This window comes from Ambystoma mexicanum, chromosome 1q (genome assembly GCF_040938575.1).
Source record: "Ambystoma mexicanum isolate Mex_15411 chromosome 1q, UKY_AmexF1_1, whole genome shotgun sequence".
Classification (NCBI taxonomy): domain Eukaryota; kingdom Metazoa; phylum Chordata; class Amphibia; order Caudata; family Ambystomatidae; genus Ambystoma; species Ambystoma mexicanum.
The window spans coordinates 1,404,154,597-1,404,168,013 of record NC_090922.1 but is presented as its reverse complement, the minus strand read 5'-3'; the positions used below and the strand labels follow the sequence as shown (position 1 = coordinate 1,404,168,013).

General features: G+C 39.4%; 1 pseudogene; it reads left to right on the top strand.

Moving 5' to 3' along the window:
• LOC138548266 (vitamin D3 hydroxylase-associated protein-like) overlaps positions 1–13,417 on the top strand; it is a 614,371-nt pseudogene that overhangs the window by 356,076 nt on the left and 244,878 nt on the right.

The window sequence follows — 13,417 nt, the reverse complement described above, 5'->3', positions numbered from 1 at the left end:
AAATGGAAAACTTAAGAGCTGCACTGCCAGACGTCCAGACTGGGCCTCAGAAGCAGAAAACACACACCGGGAAGTGTTAGGACAAGGACTAGGAGGCCTTGTCCCTCCAAGCATCACACTCTCAGCACTATCAGAGGGAAAACCTGCATCTGGTTGCTCTTTCGAAGCACTCATTTCAAACAGTTAAAATAGGCGTTGTTCCTGCCAACTGTCATAAGGGCTGCTAGGACTTTTGAATCACAACAGAATACCTGCGACTTGCGTGGTGTTGATGTATATTAGTGGTGCTCGTCACTAGCTGATAGGTGCCTCCAATAGGGCTCCCAAGCGTAAGTCTTTTACAGTTGGAAGGCAACCTCAGTATTATTATTGCAAATCCTATGCCGCTCTCCACATCAGCAGGGAAAAGACTAAACAAAAATGCAACAAAACCGTGCTCACACTTGGCACGTTAAGTTGAGCTTTACACTAATTTGCTATGTTATGAGAGGGTTAGAGAATCTTGAATGCCCTGAATATGGTTGTCATGTCGCACATCCCATTAATGTACCCATAGCTTGTTAAAGACTCTGCCCCTAGCTATCTCATCTCAGCTCAGACAGAAGAGCTAGTATATTTTTTTTTGCAACCTGAAGGAGCAATCAGCCACTGGACTAGCAATAAGGAGGCCTCCTCCAGGCCAGTACAGAGCGGACTTGTGCAATTCCTACAATAGTTATATTAGTTTAGATGTGTGGGTCCCAAAGTATTTTTTTCCCCTTCCCTGCCTCACATATAACAACCCTCAGAACCTGACGCTTTACTCACGGGTGCAGCAACCATTCCTCCTGCGCACACGGAAAAAGACATGGAGAGACACATAGAGAACAAATACTGCAATGCTTCTGATAAGATACCTGTGCCAGTAATGTACCGGCGACAACAACAACCGATGTCAATGTACGCAAAACAAGTATTTTATTTACAATCCTCTTTTCTTTCTACCAAGACTTAATCTCATAAAATCAACATAAGTTACAAAGCCATTGTCAATTTCAACATTACAATAACCACAGCTCATATCCCTACATTAGGAGTCTGAAGTCACTTCTCTTTGAACCAACTGGTATCATCAATTCACCTTCTGAATACTAAAGCCATGTCCTTCTGTTCTCTAAAGACATTTACAACACTTCTGAAAATACTCAGATGCATTATTCAATCACTCCATCTTGTGCATCTAAAATATTTGAAGCAGCACAAAACACAATGCCACGGGACCAGCATTGCACACCTTTCATTCAGGCAAACTGAACATGTATTTCAAATAATAAATCAACCATGGCATATAGGTGAGGCTCAGAGCCCACACACCCCATCTAAATCATTGGTATGGCATCAGCGGCCCTGGTCGGTGGGCAGAAAGCTTATTTATAATGTTTCCCACTTGGAATACCCCTCTTCCAAAAAGCTTTCACTGTTGGACAAATCCCTCAGCTTCTGGCTTCTGGATAGTAAGGCTCTCCCATTTTCCTTAGGGTAATGGTAAACAATATTGGCTGATACCACCCCTAGGCTTTCGGCATTTGTAATCAGTAGAATCTCCAAGCTCAATAATCGGTAAGGGCTCCATGAGGATTTATCTATCTAACTTGCCCTGAACCTTCCTGCTCAAGGCCTCAAAAGAACGAGGTGCGTCTTCTTTGCTCCCAAGCGAGTTATATATTTTGCTAAATAGAAACTTGAGTCCACATTTTGGTTAAGGCGAAGCTGGGTTATGAGACTAGTCTGCAACTTGGGAACTTTAACACATCCTCCTAGATGTATTTGGGGAAAAATATTGTTTGCAATCAACCAGTACCATGATTGGTTATATTTTTATGCAGGCTATGATAACAATAAGCTTTTAATTCTGAAACTGGAGATGTGGATTATTTTGACTGTCAAAAGAAATGAAATTCCAAGCAATGTTTTTATTCTTTAAAATAAGCTGACCTACATATGTGAAGAATGAAATGACTCCTACTGTGACCACACATTCTGTTCCAAGGGATACCAGGGCAGATATTAGAAATGGGTCAGACTGCACAAGTGCATCTATTGCGGTATTGCGTTATATTTCAGCCGGAACAGAAATCATTTACCAGGAAGTTCTTGAGGCAGTGAGACTAAACACGTTCAAAGGTCTTGAAACAGGACCAGGGAATGCGACCCCTCCAATCTCCAGGACAGCATTCCTTTCTACCCACATTGCTATCAAATCATTCTGACTCAACTGCCATCTCATCCTTTGCCCTCCTTACTCCTGGTTTCGACTGTCAACAGTACTGTTTTATGAAGAGGACTTAAAAAGCACACTAAATCATTATGAATTGTGTGCACAAATATGTAAATACTTCTAGAAATATGTTAAGCAAAAACGAGAAAGCTCGCACGCGTATTTGCTGCCATCTTGAATGAAAGACTACAAATATTAAGAAGGTCTATTCTATTGTAGAAAACTGGATGATTCAGAACAACCTCACTTTAAATAAGGACAAGACTGAGCTCGTGGTTGTGGGATCTCATAATTTGTTTAAAAAATGTGGTCCAGCTAATGAAAGCTTTAGCCTAGAGAAGGTTAAATCACTATACAAAAAACGCTTAAAACACTGGGTGTAGTGCTGGACCAACATCTTAATATGAAAGATCACGTCAGTTCCATTGTGTCATCGTCTGCATACTATATAAATCTCCTGACTCATTTGCGCCCCTTTATTACCCAACAGAATGCGGAGACTATTGCTGGAGCAATAGTAGGCGCAAAAATAGATTACTGCTGCAGCTTGCTGATAGGTATCAATAAAGGAGAGTGCTAGAGATTGCAGGTTGTTCAGAACAGCGCAGTGAGAGTGGTTACAGGCACTGCTCGTAGAGATCATACCTCAGAGGCTCGCTGTAACCTGCACTGGTTACCGGTTGAATCTAGACTTCTATATCGTCTTGTTCTTAATGTACATAAATGTTGGCTGGGTAAGAGGCCGGTTTACCCTCAGACCCTGATCAATAAAAAAGGGCCACCTTAGGTGCCTTAGGTCCGATCTGCTTAATGTTCCGAAATCCAACAAGGTGAAGGCCAATAAAACGGCTTTCTTGCATGCATCTCCTTGAATTTGGAATGGACTACCCCCCAAGCTCAGGGTTATTAAATCTACTGAAGATTTCAATCAGAAACTCCTGACATGGCTTTTTAATTAACCTTCTAGTTTTTCAGTCTTTTAGCTGGTTCCGCCATTTTTGTGGTGTCTGTTATTTTGTGGTGTATGTTCTTTTGGCGCCCTTAAGGGTCCATGGGCAGAGCAGTATAAATTATTAAAGTAAAGTATATAATACAATTCAGTGGAAGGCTGAATAATGGCATTTAGGATTTGCATTGCAATTTCCAAGACAAATATAACAACAAGTAATGTCTGAAGAGGTAACCTAGTTATTTTTCATTATTTGATAAAGGCATGCTTCATATATTTTATTTTATTTATTTATTTGTAATGCGCCGGTAACTCACAAGTCTCGGAGTGCATAAACATGGACAAGAAGACAAACAAAAATGAGACGAGACAGTTCCTAATGAAATCAAAGGTTTAGTAGGTCAAGGTTGGCTAGGTCAGTTAAAGAGTAACGTTTTCACTAATTTACGAAAGCGTAAGTAGTTAGGTTCTTTCCTTATGTGGACTGGCAGGTTGTTCCAGATACCTGCTGTAATGATTGGGAAGGATTTTCCCAGTCCAGACCTACGTTTGTGTGGCATCACTGTGATCCTGTTTTGCTCCGAGGATCTTAAGGCGCGGCTTGGGACATAGGGACGCACTTTGGATTTTAGGTAGCCTGGTGCCTTCCCGTGGATGCATCTGTGGGCTATTGTAAGTGCCTTGAAGTGGGTTCTACTCTCCACTTTGAACCAGTGTAATTCCTTCCTAGATTTACTGATGTGGTCTGATTTAGATTTGCCTTTGATTATCCTGACTGCGTTAATTTGGATAATCTGGAATGCCTGTATGCTTTTTTTGTTGGCTCCTAGCCTGAGTGTGTTCCCGTAATCTAAACGAGAGAAGATGGTTGCTCTGGCCACTGTGGCGCAGTTGTTCTCTGAAAGGTACTGTCTAATGGCTCTGAGGAGTCTCGAGTAATAATTGCATGTTTTTTTATGTGTCTGGGCTTCTGCTCCTAGGGATGCTTCCATCATCATGCCCAGGGTTTTTACCTTCTCAAGTACTTTGATGTTGATGTCTTTGATCTTAAAGTTTGCGTAGTCATGGGGCAGTGAGTTTCTGGCTTGGGTAGATCCGAAAACGATCAGCTCGGTTTTGCTGCCATTCATGCACATCCAATTGGAATCCATCCATTGTTCTATGATCTTATATATTCTGATAAGATTGTCATTGTCAGTTTTATGGTCCCCGCTAAGTTCCAATACCAGCTGCGTATCATCTGCATAGTTGGTAAAGAATATATCTGCATGATCTAAAATGTAGCATAACCTCTAATCTAGAGGTTGAACAACAGTGGGACATGCTGGCTCCCTGGGGAACCCCGTAGAGGATCTCCCTTTCCATGGAGAATTTGTCTCCCCAGTGGACTAGAGATGTCCTATTTTTTAAAAAAGACATTATCCATGTTTTTGCCGCTTGTGAGCAGTTTGCCGTATTGCCTAGAGCTACTTCGAGTAGATTGTGATCTAGTAGATCAAAGGCGGCACTAAGGTCTAACAAAATGAGAAGTACTGTTTTTCCCTTGTCTAAGATGCTGAGCATCTTTGTCTGTAAGTCCAGCATAGCTGATTCTGTGCTATGAGATGGTCTGAACCCAGATTGTAGTGGGTGTAGTGCATCAGAGGCCTCAATGTGTGCCTGTAATTGTGCGGTTGCTACTTTGTCCATGATCTTAAGCAGGAAGTTACAGTTGGTTATTGGACTAAGGTTGCTTGGGTCTCTTGGATCCAAGCCTGGTTTTTTTATTAGTGGGGTAACTGTGACTTTTTTTATGGCCAGGGGGACTAGTTGGTCCTTAAATGAAGTGTTGACGAATCTAGCAAGGATAGGGGAAAAGATGTCTGGGTTTTCTAAGATTATTTTGGCGGGTAGGGTGTTTTCCGCGCATGAGGTAGATTTCATAGAGACAAGTGTTTTTTTCATCTCTTCTGGGGTGATATACGAGAATTGAAAGGGTTCTATGTTCTTAAGGGGTTTTTCTGCTGGCATTTTAATTGTATTAGGTTTGTTTAGTTGTGCTTTTGTGATTTTGTCTCTGGCATTTTCAAGTTTCTCAAAGAACGCTTTTTGGGTGGTGTCACATTCCTGTTGTGATGGTGAGAAAGGTGGTGAAATGGCAGGGGGTTTGTCTAAGGATTTCAAGATATTAAAACGTTTACTTGAGGCATTTTCTGCTGCCATGATTTGTTTGTTGAAGTACTGTTTCTTTGCCTTTATTATTTCTATCTTGTATTTTGTTTCAATAATTTTCCATTGTTCCCTATTTTCAGGTGTAGGGTTCTTTTTCCATGTGTTTTCCAGTTTTCTTTTGGCTCCCTTAAATGCGGATAATTCTTTAGAGAACCATTCTTGTAATTTGCTTTTGGTTCTAAAAGTTTTAGTCTGTAAGGGTGCGTTTTGCTCTACTAACATTTTGAGATGGTCTATGAGGGTAGATATCATAATGTCGCATGATGACGTACCTCTCCGGGGTAAATTTAACTATGACCCAGGAACCCAAAGATGGGGAGTGGGCAAGGAGATGAATATACAATTTTCAGCAAGTGGAAATAGGATTACTTGGTCTGATAGAAACCTAGCCTCCTTTAATGGTCTGTTTGATCATTTAATTATTGATGGCCATGACATAGCCTGTAATGGACTTAACTCTATTACCAATCTGTTGGGTATGATACGTCGTACAAACAGTAATGTTATTTTGAAAAGTACAAAGGGGAAAAATTACACACATAACTTCGATCAAGCAATCTATGATAGGAAAAAAGAGATGAAGCGCGATATTCGAGAACTTAAGCAGATATGTGACTTAGATGATAAAGAGAGAAGTAAAAGAATAAGTAACATAAAGACACATTATAAAAATTGGATAAAGGATTATAAATACAATACCAACAATGCTAATTGGAGATGCATATATAAGTTATGTAAAACTCATGACTCAAAAAAATGTTGGTATCTCTATCGCCAATTTTTAATGGATGAAAACAATAGGGAAAATAACGATGTTGGTCAGGAGGTTTGGAAACAATATATTACTAATCTCTTTTTCAAGACCAGTCACATATCGGCTGATACTAGCCTAAATCCATGTGGTATGGCCAATAGCCCCTTTGATATCATAGAATTCCTCTCGTGCCCCAGGGCCAGATGGGCTGGCCAACATCGCTATAAAACAAAACCCTAAGAAATGGGCAGGTATCTTTCTCCAACTATTCATGAGTATATGGGAAACAGGTACTATACCGGAAAGTTGGAAGAAAGCTATTGTTGTCCCTATTTTTAAAAAAGGGGACAGAAAACTGCCAGATAATTACAGACTTTTAGCAATGGCGGATAGTAGTTGTAAGATTTTTTGCTCCTTGTTAGTAAACAGCTTGAATAATTGGATAGAGAAAAATAGTCTACTCTCTATTCAACAAACGGGATTTCAAAAGGGATATAGTACCCTGGATAACCTGACTATGCTGAATTACATCATATGTATGTTTTATAGATTATTCGAAAGCCTTCGACTGTGTCAATAGGGGACTTTTGTGGGAGAAATTGAGAGGGAAAAAGATCTGCCCAAAAATCCTTCATTTTTTGGAGGAAATGTATAGGGATACTACGGTGACCATCTGCTTGGGTAAAGGAAGGATGCTGTCATCTGAGCTCAGAACTAATACTGGACTCAAGCAGGGTTTTGTTACCTCTCCTATACTGTATAATTTATATGTGTTATATATGTGGGAGAGTTTTAAGATCTTGAACAATTTCCCACCTATTGTGGCTGGGAAACCAATATGTGGACTTATGTATGCAGATGACACTATCCTCATGGATAAAACGCTGATAGGACTGCAAATAATTTTGAATGGTTTGTCTGTTTATTCGGAAGCAAACAACCTCAATATTAATATAAATAAAACAAAAATTATGGCATTTGGAGTTACTAAACAGGAAAAAGAAAAGGCTTATCTCCAGATGGCATATTGATAATATTGAATTGGAAGTTGTTGATGCCTAGCCCTATTTGGGGATGCCCATCCTGAGTAAACCATGTATTAATTTTTTCCAAGAGGCAGTCAATTTGAACATTTTAAAGAAATGGAATGTGATAAGGAAATACATGGCTAGTAAGGGTGGCCACTCCATTGAAGGTTTTTTAGAAATATATAAGAGTTGTATTATTCCAGGAATTATGTATGCTACAGAAACAGTGGAAAGTAAATATCTGAGCAAACTAGACCAACTCGAAGGGAAGCTCTGGAGGCCAGTTCTTGGGTTATCCAAAGCTGTGCCTATGCAAGCAATAAGATGCGAGTTGGGGATTATTTCCCTGTCCACGTGGTGGAAAATAGGATGTTGTAAACTTTATTTTAAAATAATATTGGGGAAAGAGGGGAATAAAAGCCTTCTTGGTCTCATAGGAAAAAACAAGAGCGAAGGCAGGTTTAAAAATTCCTATATGGTTAGTTTACAAAATTTTAGGCTGTAATGAACTCACGGGGAAGGATAATATTGTACGTATCTTGAAAAACCTCAAAGAAAAAGCATGTATTTGGGATTTGTGTGAAAATCAGTCCTATTTATACAATATCCCCCGATATACAATGTATGCTCTTCAAGGCTTTAAACCAGCCACTCCGAAACAATATTTGTTAGATACGGGTAATAGGACTTTGAGGAGATTTATTTTTCAGTTACGTATGAACACTCTCCCATGTAATGAAATAACTGGGGCTTGGGCTAATATACCCCGTGCTGAAAGATTGTGTAGGCACTGTAAATTAGAGATGGAGACAGCAAGACACATTTTAACTATGTGTATTAAACTAAAGGGATGGTATTATAAAGGGTACTCAAATCTAGTTGGCAACCTTCAAATGATTGAATCTAATCAATTTTGGTCAGTAATTTATGATGGTGAAATTAAGGTTTTTATTGGGGCAGCCTTTTACATTTGGAAGCGAGCAATTTTTTAAACTATTGGCAAATTATATCTTTCTTTTGAGAATGTGATATCTTCTTTCAAATGTGATACCCTGTTTGTATGATCTGTATGATTTGATGTGTGTGTTCTTATTGGAATTATAGGAAACAGACTGAAAGATGCCTCTTATTTTAAAATGTACCATCTTTTCTTATGTATGGTTAATATGAAATTAATGTATGCTTCTTGTTATTGATGTAATTGTTTTGTTAGTGTATAAGGGTTTAATTAACCTAAATTCACTTTAAATTAATAAAAAAAAATAATGATAATGTTGCATGAGTCCTCTTCTTTAGTAATGAGGGTGAAGTCTTTTATGCATGATTCAAGTGTTTCTTTCTTGATGTTTTTAAAGTTCCTTTGCATAACTTTTTTGGGGGGATTGGGATTTTTTTCTTTAGGTAAGGGAAGAGAGACCTGAAATGAAACACTGTAGTGGTCTGACCAAATTCAGGGTTTGGTTTGGTAGTCGTGTGTTTCAAGGTTATTGGTAATTATCCAATCCAGTTGATGACCATTTTTCATAGATGGTTCTTTATTTGTAATGGTGTAGTCTATGTTTAGTAGTGAACTTTCTAAATTGATGGCGTCTTTGTCAGACTGATTGCCGTACCATCTATTAAGATCTCCGACCGCTGATGTGGCACAGTTTGGGCCTTTCAGGAGGTTTAGGAGATGGGTAAAGTTGTCATTGAATTCTGGGGTGGGAGATGGTGGTCGATAGACTACTAGTAGGTTAAGGCAATTGTTTTCAGTGGGCAGGTGCATTAGATGATTCATTTCACATCCACCGCATGAGGATTTGCCTTGGAAGAGTGAAATGGCGGTTCTAGCAATAACTGCAACTCCACCTCCTTTTCCGGTTTCCCTGTTGGTATAGTAAATTGCGTACCCATCAGGGATGGCAATGTCACAAGTAGGGCCTATGGGATTAGCAAGCCATGTTTCAGTGATATAGAAGATGTCAATGTTCTCCTCAATGATCCTATCGTGGATACATTGGGCCTGTTTATTGAGTGATTGTGTATTAAATAGACAGATTTTTAAGTCTGTGCTGCTTTTTGTTGTGGTAGGTGTAGCTAACAGCTGAGTGGCTAAAGGTTTGTTTATTTTGTGTTGTCTTTTGATTGCAAGTTCCTCTTTGTTACTGTTTTGGGTTTTATCCAGGATAAGTCGGGTGGCTATCGTGGCTTTGTTTAAGCGGATACGTTTTTGTTGCTAAAGGAGCAAGGTGTTCAAAGGAAGGAGGCCCATTTTGGTCTAGTTTTAAAGAGTAGAGATATATGTCTTAGTATTTCCCGGCAGTGTTTTCTGCGCCAGACGCCGTGGATGGCGAGGACCAGCGCAAGACCGCATTGGCCCTGAAGCGCCTGACGTTTCCCTAAGAGTGGTGCTGGTGCTTCTGGGGATTGTAGTCCCTGTATACCTGCTTGCCAATAGTAGTGGCTGATGCAGGAGTCAATGGCGTGTTCACTGTCTAAAGGTAAAAGTCTTAGTGCACCGCGAAGCGGCTGCAGTTACCAGTAGTTACACAAGGTCTCGGGGGCAGGGAATATCTAGGCGTACCTGCCGTGCCTGAAAACCCAGAAGGTAAGTTCTTTCTATGCGTGTAGTTATAGTTACTGTGCTCGTGCTTTTTACCTCTGAAGCTGTCTCTTAGAGCGTGAAAGGCAGCACAAAGGTCTTCTTGAGAGGAAAATGTTGCATTTTGAAAAGAAGAGTGATACGAGAAAAGAAATGACATCTTAACATTTTTTTGGAAGACACATTTTAATGATCCTGTAAAGGTGTACATGCGTGCAGCTAACTGGTTCTTTCAAAATTAAAAGGCCCCTTTTGCCTTATCACAGACATTTTCTGAATGTCTTGCCCAAAATAAAAAGCATACTAAAATGAACCATCATTTATGGCTTTCACCATACATGCTCTTCCAAAATAGAGTGATAAGTGGTCATGTTTTTGTGAGGAACGAGTGGCGGGGTATATGTCTTCAGAGCATTACAGGGGGTTGGAAGGTGCCAGCAAGCCAGACAAGAGCCTCTTACCTGGAAACAGGCATTCCCTGTCACCGTTTATGTCGCATTGTGAAGGGAGAGGTTGGACAGGAGCTCAAGAAGCCATTAAAGGCTAACAGTCCGACAAGTGATACCATTTGCAGTTTGCAAATTGTGTTGTACTGCTCTTAAAATGCTGAGCTTTGGCTAATGGTGGGGATCATTTGCTGTGCAATCAGAGTTGAGTGGGACAAACACCCTTGTCCCCTCCTGAAATTACAACCATGGATAGAGAATGATTTGCACAAAGCAGCCCAAATTCAATATTTGCAGCATTTTGTTCTGATTTTCTTTAAAATCACAAGCGTTGCGCTCAAGCTAGTTAAATACATTTAATCCGCCCATGCAAGTCTTTAGTTTCGATCTGTCACCAAACAGAAAGAATTGAAGAGTCCCAGGTTGCAAATGGTTGACTTTGAATTTTATTTGGGAAAGAATAAGATTGTAAATGAGTAAAATATAAGAACTTTCACCTAAAGAGGGGAGTGAAAAAATTGGGGCAGGCTAGTGGAGTGACATAGCAGAATGTAGCGTTGATGACATTTAATACGAATCTGACAAATTCCCTCACTCTAAATTGTATTAGTGAATTTTAAATGGGAGGAGTGAGTTTGGAGTAAGTTTGGGGAATTGGTGGGAGTCAAGCGATTTTGTTTCGGAATAAGCAGTAATGTTAAGCAATATGTCTGAAAAATGAGAAAATATAGTGTGCACAAAAGAGAAAATGTAAGCCCCAGGGTTCATTGAAATAGTTATGTTAAGAAACGTATGGTAACTTTGACTTAAGTTATCACATGAGAAGCCTAGGGTACATTTTACAAAATGTCTGCCTGTCATTTCAGGTGTACTCCAGTTCTGGACGTCTTAGGATTGGCTACTATTACACAGATGATTATTTCCCTGCAACCCCCAGCATGAGAAGAGTTGTCAGAGAAACAAAAAATCTCCTTGAAGAAGCAGGACACACTGTAAGTATTGGTAATATTTATAGTGTGAGTAGTGGCTTCCAAATGATCAATGTGTTTTCATTCAATTATCATCTGCAGTTATTGTATTATGCCTTCTTACTTCATCTAGCATAGTGAGGCTCCTATATAACATGTTAGCATAACAGGGTCACCTTTTGTTTGGGTAGTGTATTCCCAGTACAGAAATATATGCAACTTAAATGTATTGAGAAGTAAAATAAGTGATCAAACGAAAGTGTGGCTTCCTGCCGAGAAACACTGAAAACAATTTCTAAAATTCTTACTAAAGGTGCTAAATGCCCTACAAAGGGATGAGTGGTTGGGAAAGACAGTGTAAGGTGTGACTGTGAGTTGGCAGGTAAGGAGGATAACTGAATAGTGAATTGTAGTGTTAGTGATAGGAAAGTAGACTTAGAAGTCGTATGAGGGGAGTAGTAGTGGTAGAGGAGAAAGGGTGGAAGTACGAGTGGGTACAAGGTTTGATAGAAGGGGTAATTAAGTGGTAATTCAGTTGAAGAAAGGAGTGTAAGGTATATTGGACCTGAAGGAGAACATGCAGCACAGACAGTTTTCTTGAAGTTAACTGACAACGGAAAAGATTGAAAAAGTGAGAGAGGTGCTTTTCACAAATGCATGCTTCCCATTGGATTGCACATTTTCATTTCTTGCTGCCATGATGAACTGCATGCCCCCAGTACAATACGAGGTATAAATAAATGCCTGCACGGCCAATAATCTTTTTCAACCGAGTAAATATGAATTTTAAGAGACTGCAACTATTTAATTGGTATTTAATTGAAACTGGCTGGTTGAGGCAAATGACAGGCTGATAACACAATAAGAATTGTGCCCTATGTAAAAGGATAAGGCCCAGAACTTGCAGTGCAGCCTAATCAAACATAATATAATGGGCTGCAGAACATTTAATGAAGAAAATAACACACATGAAAAAGTCTGGTATTTCACCCCAAGCACAGAGAAAAGCAATTGCAGTTGTGTATTAAACAAATGTGATTTGTGTTTAATGACTGCATGTGATATCTATTTTTAAGACTAAAATATTCATAATTGTAATGTAGAAAAGGAAGCAGTATTTAAAATCTCCTTTTACTATGTCATGCACGTACTTCACTTTGGAATCACACTGTATTTTTTTTTTAACTCAAACTGGAACATGTCTCAACATTCATCTCACTACAGCAGCCCTGCCCTAAGGAATGCAGTTATGAGACCTTATCATGAGCTGGGACTTTGTTATTGTGTTCTTGCAAAATGTCCCTGCTTGAATCCTGTTTTGACCATTTTCAATGTGAATGAAAGTCACAAGACTGATTACTCCAATAGCTGAGCTATTTATGGCAGTCAAATGTTAAAGGTGACATTTCTCATGCAGTGTCAGTGCCATTTGCAGGCCAAAATTGGCATTCATTTGAATTCTAATCTTTGTCAACTGAAGAAAAGTCCTTTTTGAAAATGGGGCATAATAGGAACATTTGGTGATAAATGGGAAACATAATGTTCTCTGGGCTCTGGGATTACACAACATACTGAGATCTTTCACACATGTGATCGGGCACACTGATCAACAGAATATATCATGAATTGTATTAATCTCACACATTCACATCGAGAATTATGTGTCATAAAGGAAATACCACTTCATAAATTTAGGAATGATTCACTCCCAGCTTTCACAGTCCTGGCACTGAGGTAAGCCTCAACTAGTCATAAAACTGGGGAAGAGCTGAGGATTATAAAATAACATGCATGCAGAATTGATAATGGATATTGGTAGAGGACCGATGAATAGAAGTGGCCAGGGGGAGCAGAACTGAACCCTTCTGGATGACTTATGCTCATGCAGACTGGAGACAGAAGTCATTGAGAGGGGATTGAGCAGCCCATTTTTAAAATTGGTTTCCAGGCAGCTAGCTAAAAAGAGACTTTTCTGACAGAGTAATTCTAGACTGGCTTGCTCCCTGCTGAAACTCCAAAAATGAAAAGCTGTGTTTAAAAAGTACTGTTCTTATATAGAGTTTCCAGGGTAAAGATATTGGGAATGAAGGGGCTGGGAAACATGGGGAAATACTAATTTGAAAAAAAAAACTCAGGTGGGATGTTCAATGAAATGAACTGTCTCCTAATTACATTGAGTAAAGCACCAATTGGATTTGTATTGAGAGGTGCAATTTAAAA